General features: G+C 46.1%; 1 long non-coding RNA gene across 1 annotated transcript; it reads right to left on the reverse strand.

Moving 5' to 3' along the window:
- Window positions 1–8,484: 8,484 nt before the first annotated feature.
- LOC138667842 (uncharacterized) lies at window positions 8,485–9,962 on the reverse strand. The gene is made up of 2 exons (XR_011318951.1): window positions 9,771–9,962; window positions 8,485–9,151 (listed from the first exon to the last, which is right to left on the reverse strand). It is a non-coding gene; the product is annotated as an uncharacterized lncRNA (long non-coding RNA).
- Window positions 9,963–12,569: the final 2,607 nt, after the last annotated feature.

Genomic DNA, 12,569 nt, shown 5'->3' on the forward strand with positions numbered 1-12,569 from the left:
TTGTTATTTATCTCAGCGGAGCGCCCCCCGTTATTTATGTCAGCAGAGCGCCCCCCATTATTTATGTCATCAGAGCTCCCCATTATTTATGTCAGCAGAGTGCCCTGTTATTTGTCAGCAGAGCGCTCCTTGTTATTTATGTCAGCAGAGCGCCCCGTTATTTGTCAGCAGAGCGCCCCTTGTTATTTATGTCAGCAGAGCGCCCCCCATTATTTATGTCAGCAGAGCGCCCCACGTTATTTATGTCATCAGAGCCCCCGTTATTTATGTCAGCAGAGTGCCCCGTTATTTATGTCAGCAGAGCGCCCCTTGTTATTTGTGTCATCAGAGCTCCCCGTTATTTATGTCAGCAGAGCCCCCCCATTATTTATGTCAGCAGAGTGCCCCGTTATTTTTCAGGAGAGCGCCCCTTGTTATTTATGTCAGCAGAGTGCCCCCGTTATTTATGTCAGCAGAGTGCCCCGTTATTTTTCAGGAGAGCGTCCCTTGTTATTTATGTCAGCAGAATGCCCCCGTTATTTATGTCAGCAGAGCGCCCCTTGTTATTTATGTCAGCAGAGCACCCTGTTATTTATGTCAGCAGAGCGCCCCGTTATTTTTCAGGAGAGCGCCCCTTGTTATTTATGTCAGCAGAGCGCCCCCCGTTATTTATGTCATCAGAGCGCCCCTTGTTATTTATGCCAGCAGAGTGCCCCGTTATTTATGTCAGCAGAGCGCCCCGTTATTTGTCAGCAGAGCGCCCTTCGTTATTTAGGTCAGCAGAGCGCCCCTTGTTATTTATGCCAGCAGAGCGCCCCTTGTTATTTATGCCAGCAGAGTGCCCCTTGTTATTTATCTCAGCGGAGCGCCCCCCGTTATTTATGTCAGCAGAGCCCCCAGTTATTTATGCCAGCAGAGCACCCCGTTATTTATGTCAGCAGAGCACTCCGTTATTTTTCAGGAGAGCGCCCCTTGTTATTTATGTAAGCAGAGTGCCCCCCGTTATTTAGGTCAGCAGAGCGCCCCCCGTTATTTATGTCAGCAGAGCGCCCCCCGTTATTTATGTCAGCAGAGCGCCCCTTGTTATTTGTCATCAGAGCTCCCTGTTATTTATGTCAACAGAGCTCCTTATTATTTGTCAGCAGAGCGCCCGTTATTTGTCAGCAGAGCGCCCCGTTATTTATGTCAACAGAGCTTCTTATTATTTGTCAGCAGAGCGCCCGTTATTTGTCAGGAGAGCGCCCCTCGTTATTTGTTTAAATCATGTTTATTGAGTGAAGCAAGAAGAATAAAAGTAAACGATGCATTCTAGTATATCAGTAAAATACCAGGTAAAATTATACGTTAGACAAGAAATGCATTACAGCAACATCATATATCTTGCACTTAACATTCTAAAAAGTAATACTACTGATTGATATTATAATATGTTGACAATGAAGAACAATTGAAGTGAATAATAACCTATATTATTTTCATTATGACTATTCAGTAATCACAATGCGTATTCAAACTAAAGAAGGGGTGGAAAACAAACAAAGAGATTAGAGTAGAGAAGAGATAGAGGGGTAGAAGAAGAGGAGAGAATTGGGTAGGGTAATGGGGCAGGGTGGGGAAAGGCGCGGCCATCATCCCGTCCCAGTTGTCAGGACGTAAACTGATGAATGATCTAATGATAAGCGAGAGCGAGTCATGTATTACATCGGGCTTCAGAAATCCAGAGATCCAGGTCAGGGGTTTCCCTGAAAGCTATCCAGGGGGCCCATGTGATATATGTTTTATTTACATTACCTAGAGATTGATTTATTAACTGCTCCATCCTATAGATGTCATTGAGTTCCGCCACAAACTCCGCACGTGAGGGAAATTTTTCCTGTTTCCAAAAGCGTGGAATCAAGTTCCTAACCGCGGTGAGGAAGTGTCTGAGGATGCTCTTTTTATATCGGGAAATCGACAAATCACATAGGGATAGTAATGCTATGCATGGAGAAGGTTGAATCTGAATGATAGACATCTTGTTATAAAGCTCAAAGACAGCCAACCATAAGGCTTTTATGGGAGGGCAATCCCACCAAATGTGCATATAAGAGCCAGTCTCCTTTAAGCATCTCCAACAAGTGTCAGGAGTAGTGGGGAACACGGCATGTAACATAGAGGGACATCTATACCATCTTGCCAAGATCTTGTAGCTCCTCTCCTGTGACACCGCGTATAATGACGATCTAAGCGTGAAGAGAAGAATTTTTTCTCTATCCTCAGGCAGTAAGGGCTTTCCCAGATCACCTTCCCATTTCGAGAAGAATGCTGGTGATCCCTGCAGTGGAGCCCTTCCCTCTTGGAAGATTTTATATAGCAGCGAGACAGTATGATCTGGAGGGCTTGTTGAAGTGCAAAACGTCTCAAAGGGGGTTAGCGGTCTGCCAATATTGGTTTGTTTAGAGATTGCGTAAATGAAACTTTTGAGTTGTTCATAAAAAAACCAATCAGCAAAGGGTGCTTCCTCCTCTGGAAATAGTTCCTGGAGGGATTTCATCCTGTTCTCTTTTAGATAGTCATGGAGAATGGGTTTGGAATCTTTTCTCTTGTTTAAATACATCTCTCTTTTTAGCCCCGCAGGGAAGGCAGGGTTGTCGTAGATTGGGATCAAAGGTCCTGGGAGAGTTGTGATCTTGAGGTCTGAGTTTCTATTTTTAATGAGAAGCGATATGTTTCGTGTAAGGAAGGGCAGACAGGCGCCCGCTCCCGGTCCACCCCCGGACCAGAGAATAATCTGAGAGTCACAGCCATTCAGATCATTCTCTATCTTTACCCATTTTTTACTATTTATGTTGTGGTAGAGGTCTAGTATACATGTTCCTAATGAAGCGTAACTATAGATCGCAAGATCTGGGAGGCCTAGACCGCCTGTCAGTTTTGATCTGCTTAATAACGTGTAGGAAATGCGTGCCCGATTATGAGACCATATGAACCGGGTGATTATTTGTTTAAGGCGAGAAAAGAAGGAAGCTGGCAAGTATAGAGGTATTGTTTGGAAAAGGTATAAAAGGCGCGGTAAGAGGTCCATTTTTACTGCGTTGATCCTGCCTAGCCAAGACAACTGGAGCCTATGCCATTTTTCTAAATCTAGATTAACCTTTTGTAGGGCCGTTGTAAAATTGGTCTCAAACAATTTGGATATCTGGCTGGTTATTTTAACGCCTAAGTAAGTGATGGAGTCAAAGCGCCATTTAAATGGAAAAGTGGTCTTTAGTTGTTCGACCAAGGGAAGTTGTAATGAGATGTTTAAGATTTCGGATTTGTGGGAGTTCATTTTAAAATTACTTAGGAGGCCGAATTTGTGCAGTTCCGAGATAATGTTTGGTAAGCTCGTGGATGGGGACGTGATGTATAGCAGAATATCGTCTGCAAAGAGTGCTATCTTATGTTCTTCGGAACGCAATTTTATCCCTTTGATTGAGGGGTTATTTCTCAATGCCACAGCCAAATGCTCCATTGTTAGTATATATAAGAGGGGAGAGAGTGGGCACCCCTGCCTTGTACCATTCCTGACCGGAAACACGTCTGAAAGTTTGCCGTTGACCTTGACCTGGGCACTAGGAGAGGTATATAGAGCAGAAATTCTGTGCATCATATTTTCTTTTAAGCCAATTTCTTCCAGGGTTTGAAAGATAAATTCCCAGTGAACCCGGTCAAAAGCTTTTTCAGCGTCAATCGACATGATACACAGGGGGTCCCCCTCCCTGCCCGCTCTGTCAAGTAGAGAAATAGTTCTGATTGTGTTGTCTCTCGCCTCTCGCCCTGGAACGAAGCCTACCTGGTCCTGGTTTATTAGTTTAGGTAAGAGGGGGCATAATCTATTTGCTAACATTTTAGCGTATATTTTAATATCAACGTTTATCAAAGAAATCGGCCGATAATTATTACATGTAGAAAGATCTTTACCAGGTTTGGGAAGCACTGTAATGTGGGCGGCGAGTGATTGAGCAGGGAAAGAACCTCCCGAAGAGACAAAATTGCAGGCCTCCAGAAACAGTGGGCACAGTGGTGTAGTAAATGATTTATAGAAGCCTGCTGAGAACCCATCCGGGCCCGGGCTTTTTCCTTGTTTTAGGGCACTAATGGTTTCGGAAACCTCTTCTGTAGAGAATTCCCTTTCGAGGTCGGCTAGGTCGCCTTCAGGCAATATGGGCAATTTGTGTTCCTGCAAGTATGATTTAATTTTATTATGAAGAAATTGTGGAGGTGCATCTTTATAATGTCCTGTTATATTGTACAGAGATTCGTAATATCTGCTAAAGTTGGAAAGGATATCTTTAGTGTTGAACACTTTATTCCCTTCTTTGTTTTTGATAAAGGGAATGTAGGTATTAGGGCAGTGTTTGTTAAGGGCTCTGGCTAAAAGCTTACCACTTTTATTGCCGAGTTGGTAAAAGCGGCTTCTGAGTCTCTCCCTGAGACACTTGGACTTTTGATCTATGATAGTCAATAATTTCTGCCTAACTGAAGTAAGCCGAGTAAATGTACTGGCGTCGAGATCTCGTTTATGCTGATTTTCTAATTGGTGGATTTGATCTGTTAGGGTAATTATTTCCGCCGCTCTCTCTTTTTTCAACCGGGCGCCGTGGGAAATGAGAACGCCCCTCACTACACATTTCAAAGCTTCCCATCTCATAGTGGGAGACGTGGTGTCCCCACCATGGTCGGCCACGAAATTCGCGATTGTCTGTTCAATCTCGGATTTACATAGTGGATCTAAGAGCAGATTTTCATTCAAACGCCAGGAGAATCCCGATCCCAAGGCGGAATGAAGTGAAAGAGATAAGTAAATAGGTGCATGATCCGACCACAGTATCGACCCCACGTCCGCCTCTATCTGTAAGTCCAGTAACCTATGTGAAATAAAGAAGTAATCTATTCTGCTATATGTGTTATGGATTTTCGAGAAGAAGCTATAATCCCTGACTGTAGGATTTAGAACTCTCCAGACATCTACTAGTCTCAGGCTGCGTAATTGGGATCTAATTTTGTTGATAGAAGATGAAGAATAGGAGGACCTACCTGAAGAGACGTCCACCGCAGGGTCCATTGGAATGTTAAAGTCGCCTCCAAGTATCACAGGAGAGGAGCCAGCAAACTCCCCAAGACGCCTCTTGCATTCAGCTCCAAAAGTTTGTTGCCCTTGGTTTGGAAAATAAACATTGGCTATTACAAGTTTATACGTTGCCCATGAGATGAGTAGGAAGATATATCTGCCATTTTTGTCAATTAAAGAATCTAGAATTTCAGGCATGAAGGATTTGTGGAAAGCTATTGAAACACCTTTTGATTTGGAATACGGGTTAGAACTGTGATACCATTTGGGATAATTTTTCGTGACACAATGCGGCATCACTCCAGTTTTGAAGTGAGTCTCCTGGAGCAATAGCACAGAGACCCGTTGTTTATGACTATCGAACAGGATCCGCCTCCTTTTCTCTGGAATATTTAGCCCCTTTACGTTAAAGGAGCAGAGTTTTATTTTATCCATAATCTAAAATTTTGACAGTTTCTCGCGACATCGTGCGCCCCACCCGCCGGGACACGGGATAGCCAGGAGTGGTAGGGGAAAAACAATGGGAAAGAGGGAAGAAAGACAGGATAGGAAAAAGGTAGAAATATGTGAAGAACATAGGAAAAGGTGCGTTGAGATTGACGCACCGAGTCTGGTTTCGCATCAGTATGGCGGAGGCGACCAGAAGGGAAGAGATAGTTCCCCTCCCACCCCCGAACCGTGCACCTCAAATGGAAAAAGGAAGCCGAGGAGAACACCGACCCCCCACCTCCCCATGAACTTGATAGGTCCTACGATCAAGAATCTACATGCATATGATATTCAAGCAAAACAGAATAATAGTGATATTAATAGCATATCTAATAAGGTCAAGATGTCTCGCTTATTGACAGAGAGTAGTAAAACATTAATAACATTCGGGACACCATAGATTTAAAAGTTCAGAACTTGAGCCAGACCCCATGGCAGGCCGCCAGTATGTCCTCCTATCCGGCCAGGGGGATCGGCCTATTAACAATATACTAACATAGAACCTATCTAACTGCAGCAGAACATCTGGACATAACACAATAATTGCCAGGAACTTATTGAAACAAGTAAAAAGAAAAATGTAGAAAACAAAAAGAAGAGAGAAGGACTTCATGTAGGATCAGAGGGGACCTCATTAGGGAGCCTTTTCTTGGACTGAGGAACCTTGAGCCACCTTGGGGGAGCATCCGGAAGTGTTGGGGTTGAGGGCCATTCTGGGAGATCTATTAACGGCAGTTCAAATGTTCCTAGGAAGTTGGCCAGGTCTCCAATTCGGCGGAAGTATGCGCTTTTCCCGTTTTTGAATGCTGTTAGTTGAAATGGGAACCCCCATCTATAAGGGATATCTCTTTCCTTAAGAACTGCTAACAGGGGTTTTAGGGCTTTGCGCAAAAACAAGGTACGCCTGGATAAGTCTGATAGAAGTAGAATTGGTTGGCCTTCATATTGGAGAGGTCCCTTTTTCCTAGAGGCCATCATGATGGATTCCTTGGTTCTGAAATAATGCACCCTACAAATGACGTCTCTAGGGCGTAAATCAGAGGTGGGTTTGGGACCAAGAGATCTATGGATCCTATCAAATTCAATGGTACTGTCTTCACAATCACCCAGGATGTCTAGAAATATTTTTTGGACTGTGCGATCTAAGTCCTGAGGACTAACGGACTCTGGGAGGCCCCGTATACGAATATTGTTACGCCTGTTGCGATTTTCCAGATCCTCAAGGCCAGAAGACATTTCCTCCATTCTTATAGTATGGTCCATTAAAATTTCTCTATGTGCCTGAAGTTCCTGTGAGATGTCCTCCTGCGTCTTTTCTACATCCTCTATCCGTGATGTAAACTCCTTCTGTAGATTATGTATCTCCTTTTTGTACGAGTTCTCAAGCCTGCATGCAAAGCCTTCCAGGTCCATTTTTGTTGGTAGAGCTTTAATATATTTGCTTAGATCAGCTATATTCATGTCTTCAGGCAAGTCTTTGTCTCCCTTATTGATATCTGTTGATTTTTTGGGAGAAACATGTGGAGCCTGAGACTCTCCCGAAGAAGAGTTGCTTTTATGTGAGGCTTGCGACATTGTTGATCTCGTGTTCCTTGTTTGGGTCGGCTGATTTAGAAACCGTTTCATATCCTCCGGAAGAGGTTCCTTGTGTAGGCTTATGGGGTTTTCAGAGATCTTTTTGTTTCTGCCCATAGATGTCTGCTGCTATCAATTATATCCCAGATAAGTGTTTAGGGGAGCATGGGGGTGCAGCCATCACCACATTAGCCGTGGCCCCCCATCAGCAAGCCCCCTCCGAGATGCGTGCGTAAGTCTATAGTGCAACTGTTTTTAGCTCTGGGCAGCCAAAGGGTTACTGTGTTATTCCATTATTCCATTATGGGTCTCAGGGGGGAAGCAGGTGCCACAGGGGGCTATGTAAATGTGTGTCTTTTTACAGGGTGTTAGCGTTGCTTTAAGCCTCCTCCAGCGAGACCCAGAAGCTGGTGAGTATGGGACAGCAGCAGGGACGCAGCGCCGCGCCACAAAGGAGAGGTGGGCACAGATTGCCAGCGGCGCACACACACAGGCACTCCAGCCCCTTGCAGGGGCAACAAGATGGCGCCGGGAGTGGCGGGAAATCCCCAGGATCTCTACCGCCGGCAGAGTCTCACCCCCACAGACACCGATCCACCGGAGCGGCCGAGGGACAGAGCGCCGCAGCTGGCAACCCACTCAGCACCCCCTCCAGTGAGCGCAACTTCTCTTCCGACCGGCCGCACCAGCAGGGGGCAGCGGCCGGAGCTCAGTGGTGTGCAGGTCCGCGCCACTCAAAGGAATCCGGAGCGCACCGGAGCGCGGAGGCGCCGGCTAGCGGCTGTCAGCCCAGCAGGGAGCAAAGAGTCAGGGAGAAGGTATAGTGGCCGGGGAAGGGGGGTGGAGTGTACCTTCCCGGCGTCCCAGCAGCTCGCGTGTTCCCAGCCTGTGTGGTTTCTAAGATGGCGGCGTCTGTGCCGCTTCCCCGTCCCTCCGGGGGGAAAAGCTGGACTTGTGCTGGGGCAGAGAGTTCTCCCTGCCCTCCAGATGGTCTCAGGGCGATCGCAGCCCTCCTTTGCCGGTCAGAGGAGACTTTGAGCTCGATGGGGTCAAAAAAATCTCTCTGGAAAGCAGTCTCAGAGCAGGAGCTCTTGCGATGTGCGACTGCTCTCTTGCACCTTCAGGCCACGCCCCCGCCCCTCGTTATTTATGCCAGCAGAGCGCCCCCCGTTATTTATGCCAGCAGAGCGCCCCCCGTTATTTATGCCAGCAGAGTACCCTGTTATTTACAGTGCCTTGAAAAACTATTCGGCCCCTGGAACTTTTCAACCTTTTCCCACGTATCATGCTACAAACATAAAGATACCAAATGTAAATTTTTGGTGAAGAATCAACAAGTGGAACACAACTGAGAAGTTGAACAAAATTTATTGGTTATTTTAAATTTTTGTGGAAATTCATAAACTGAAAAGTGGGGCGTGCAATATTATTCGGCCCCTGTAACTTAATACTTTGTTGTGCCACCTTTTCTCCATCAGTTTTGTACATGGAGAGACTGAAATTCTTGCCCATTCTTCCTTGACAAACAGCTCGAGCTCAGTGAGGTTTGATGGAGATCGTTTGTGAACAGCAGTTTTCAGCTCTTTCCACAGATTCTCGGTTGGATTGAGGTCTGGACTGTGACTTGTCCATTCTAACACCTGGATACGTTTATTTGTGAACCATTCCATTGTAGATTTTGCTTTATGTTTGGGGTCATTGTCTTGTTGGAAGACAAATCCCCTTCCAAGTCTCAGGTTTTTTGCAGACTCCAACAGGTTTTCTTCAAGAATGGTCCTGTATTTGGCTCCATCCATCTTCCCATCAATTTTACCCATCTTCCCTGTCCCTGCTGAAGAAAAGCAGGCCCAAACCATGATGCTGCCACCACCATGTTTGACAGTGGGGATGGTGTGCTCAGGGTGATGAGCTGTGTTGCCTTTACATATCGTTTAGCATTGTTGCCAAAAGTTCGATTTTGGTTTCATCTGACCAGAACACCTTCTTCCACATGTTTGGGGTGTGTCTCCCAGGTGGCTTGAAACCCAAAAGAGAAATGGACACTAAGAGCTAAAATATAACAATTTTATTGACAAACCATATAGACAAAATACAGATAATATGAATAGAAACCAAGTAACAAGATGCAATGAAAAAAGATAAAAAAGGCGACACTAGTGCCACACACGGGACAAGTAATATATTTATAGAGCAAAAAAAATCAGTCAGTTATACTGATACCATGAGTGCAAATACCATACATCAATCATTTAGATTAATACATATTGCGTAGTGCATATAATAAGAGTCATACTGATGTTTTATATATAAAAATAATTGAGCATATGGCAACCAGAGGTAATAAACGTATAATGAATGCTCTCAAATAAAGTGCTGACGCAGGGAGATACACAGTATGCAGGAAAATATTAAGTAAAGTGCCTAGTGCAAAGTAATGTATACTAAGTAATATCAAGTAATATCAGTAAAGGGCTTAATGTAAGCTAAATGTAGCAGAGTATACTATGTGGCACAAGTTTGCCAAGACCAAAGGCATGGATCAATCATAAAGGGAAAGTCCCATATAGTAAAGTAGATGAAGCCTAGAGTCTGCCTGCAAAATACTGATAAGACGGTACATACAGAGAGTACCAACCTGCAGCCGTGTGCGGGAGAGGGAGCCCCGACGCGCGTTTCGCATATGCTGCTTCCTCGGGGGGCGCTAGTGTGAAGAGGAATGGAGGTCTTTTTATATCCCCAACAAAAGCACCCTAAGCGGTAATGGCGGCGCTTACCCCAGCACTGCAATGGCCGGAGGCGGCGGAGTCGGCGTCCGACGTCACGCATCTGCGCCCCGCACTGACGCGTCAGTGGGAGGGGCCAGACGCGCGACGCATACAGGACGCGTATCCACGGCAACCAGGACAAGCCGGCCGGGAGAAGCGCACACCGCTAGGGGCGGAGTTGAAGGCAGGAAGCGGCCGAACATAAGATGTAAATCAGATGGAAGCAGAGGGAAGCGAGTGCAAGTACTAAATCAGTGCAAGTGAAGGTGGAAGGGAAACAGAGGTAAATACAGTGCACGTGACTCATGCCAGGACATAGCCTGCAAGAGGAGAGTAAAGAGACAAAAGGAATGCCAGTAAATAAGGAGCACAGTGGAATGCTAATGCAATCATAAATAAGTGCCAGGGCATAGCTTGCAAGAGAAGGATAAAGAGACAAAGGAGATGCCAGTAAATAAAGTGCACAGTTGAATGCAAATACAGTCAGATAGTTGCAAGATATACTATGCAAACTGGTAATAAAGTGCAGGGGCATGAGGACAAGTGAACAAAAGGGCCACAAAAGTCACCCTGCTATACAACAAAAGTAGACCCTAAAAGTGAATATAAGTCACACACTACATGTGAATAAGTGACAATTATGTATGTAGATGAGAGTAAGAGAGCAAGAATATTGATATGCTATCCTATAGAACAATGTGACATGGAACAACCTAAATCAATAAAGCACAATGAAATAGTGAGTAGACACTGGAACACTGTAGTGGCTGATGGGGTTTATCCTCAGCTTCATGGTAGACAGGAAGAAAAGTCAGTAAGCGCCTCCTGAGATCATGGGGGATGAAAGTAATACATAATGAAGACAATCTGTTAAAATAAAGAAAAAGACAGTAAATAACAGAAAAATAAACAGCTGTTAAAACCACTAAACACTAGACTAATAAAAGTTTTTTTTTATAGAGAATCCAATAATAAGACCATAAAAAACTTTATAAAAATGGGACAAAACTAAGGACCTCATTAAGGCCCTTAGGGCGAATGCAGTCAATGCGGACTATCCACTGTGCCTCTAACTGGGCAAGGCGTTTTTTTATATTTCCTCCTCGTCCATCCGCCAGCACGCGATCAATGCCACGTACCATCAGCAACTGACTATTGCAGCCATGTTTTTCTTTAACCCCTTAGCGACCGCCGATACGCCTTTTAACGGCGGCCGCTAAGGGTACTTAAACCACAGCGCTGTTAATTAACGGCGCTGTGGAAAAAGTACATAGCGCCCCCCAGAGGCCGATTTTCTCCGGGGTCTCGGCTGCCGGGGGTAGCCGAGACCCCAGAGAACATGATTCGGGGGGGTTTTAACCCTCCCCGCATTTGCGATCGTCGGTAATTAACCGTTTACCGGCGATCGCAAAAAAAAATAAAAAATAAAAACGCGATCTCTTTTTAATTTCTCTGTCCTCCGATGTGATCGCACATTGGAGGACAGAGAAAAGAGGTCCCAGGTGGCCCCCCAATACTCACCTAACTCCCCCGATGATCCTCGTGTCTCCCGGTGGGCGCCGCCATCTTCAAAATGGCGGGCGCAGGCGCAGTGCGCCCGCCGGCCGGCACCGGGAGAATCTTTCGGGTCTCGGCTGCCGGGGGTAACCGAGACCCCAAAGAGCATGATCGGGGTCGGTATTACCGACCCCTGTTTTGCGATCGCCGGTAATTAACTGTTTACCGGCGACCGCAAAAAAAAAAAAAAAAGAAAAAAAAAAAGTAAAGTGTAATTCTCTGTCCTCTGATGTGATCGCACATCAGAGGACAGAGAAATAGGGGGATTCGGGGACCCTAGCATACTCACCTAGGTCCCTGGATCCTCTTGCTGCTCCTCCTGGCCGCCAGCAGAAGAAAATGGCGGGCGCATGCCCAGTGCGCCCGCCATCTGTCGGCCGGCAGGAGAACAGCAGTTGGAGCTAAAATTAGGGTTAGGGTTAGGGGTAGGGTTAGGGTTAGGGGTAGGGTTAGGGGTAGGGGTAGGGGTAGGGGTAGGGTTAGGGCTAGGGTTAGGGCTAGGGTTGGGGCTAAATTTAGGGTTAGGGTTGGGGCTAAATTTAGGGTTAGGCTTCTTTCACACTTACGTCGGTACGGGGCCGTCGCAATGCGTCGGCCCGACATACCGACGCACGTTGTGAAAATTGTGCACAACGTGGGCAGCAGCTGTAGTTTTTCAAAGCATCCGCTGCCCAATCTATGTCCTGGGAAGGAGGGGGTGGAGTTACGGCCACGCATTCGCGGTCAGAAATGGCGGATGCGAAGTACAAAAAAACGTTTCATTGAACGTTTTTTTGTGCCGACGCTCCGCCAAAACACAACTGATCCAGTGCACAACGGACGCGACGTGTGGCCATCCGTCACGATCCGTCGGCAATACAAGTCTATGGGCAAAAAACGCATCCTGCGGGCACATTTGCAGGATCCGTTTCTTGTCCAAAACGACGGATTGCGACGGAATGCCAAACGACGCAAGTGTGAAAGTAGCCCTAGGGCTAGGGTTAGGGTTGGGGCTAAAGTTAGGGCTAGGGTTGGGGCTAAAGTTAGGGTTAGAGTTGGGATTAGGGTTAGGGTTTGGATTAGGGTTGGTATTAGGGTTAGGGTTGGCATTAGGGTTACGCTTGGGATTAGGG

Source organism: Ranitomeya imitator, chromosome 2, assembly GCF_032444005.1.
Source record: "Ranitomeya imitator isolate aRanImi1 chromosome 2, aRanImi1.pri, whole genome shotgun sequence".
Taxonomy (NCBI): Eukaryota; Metazoa; Chordata; class Amphibia; order Anura; family Dendrobatidae; genus Ranitomeya; species Ranitomeya imitator.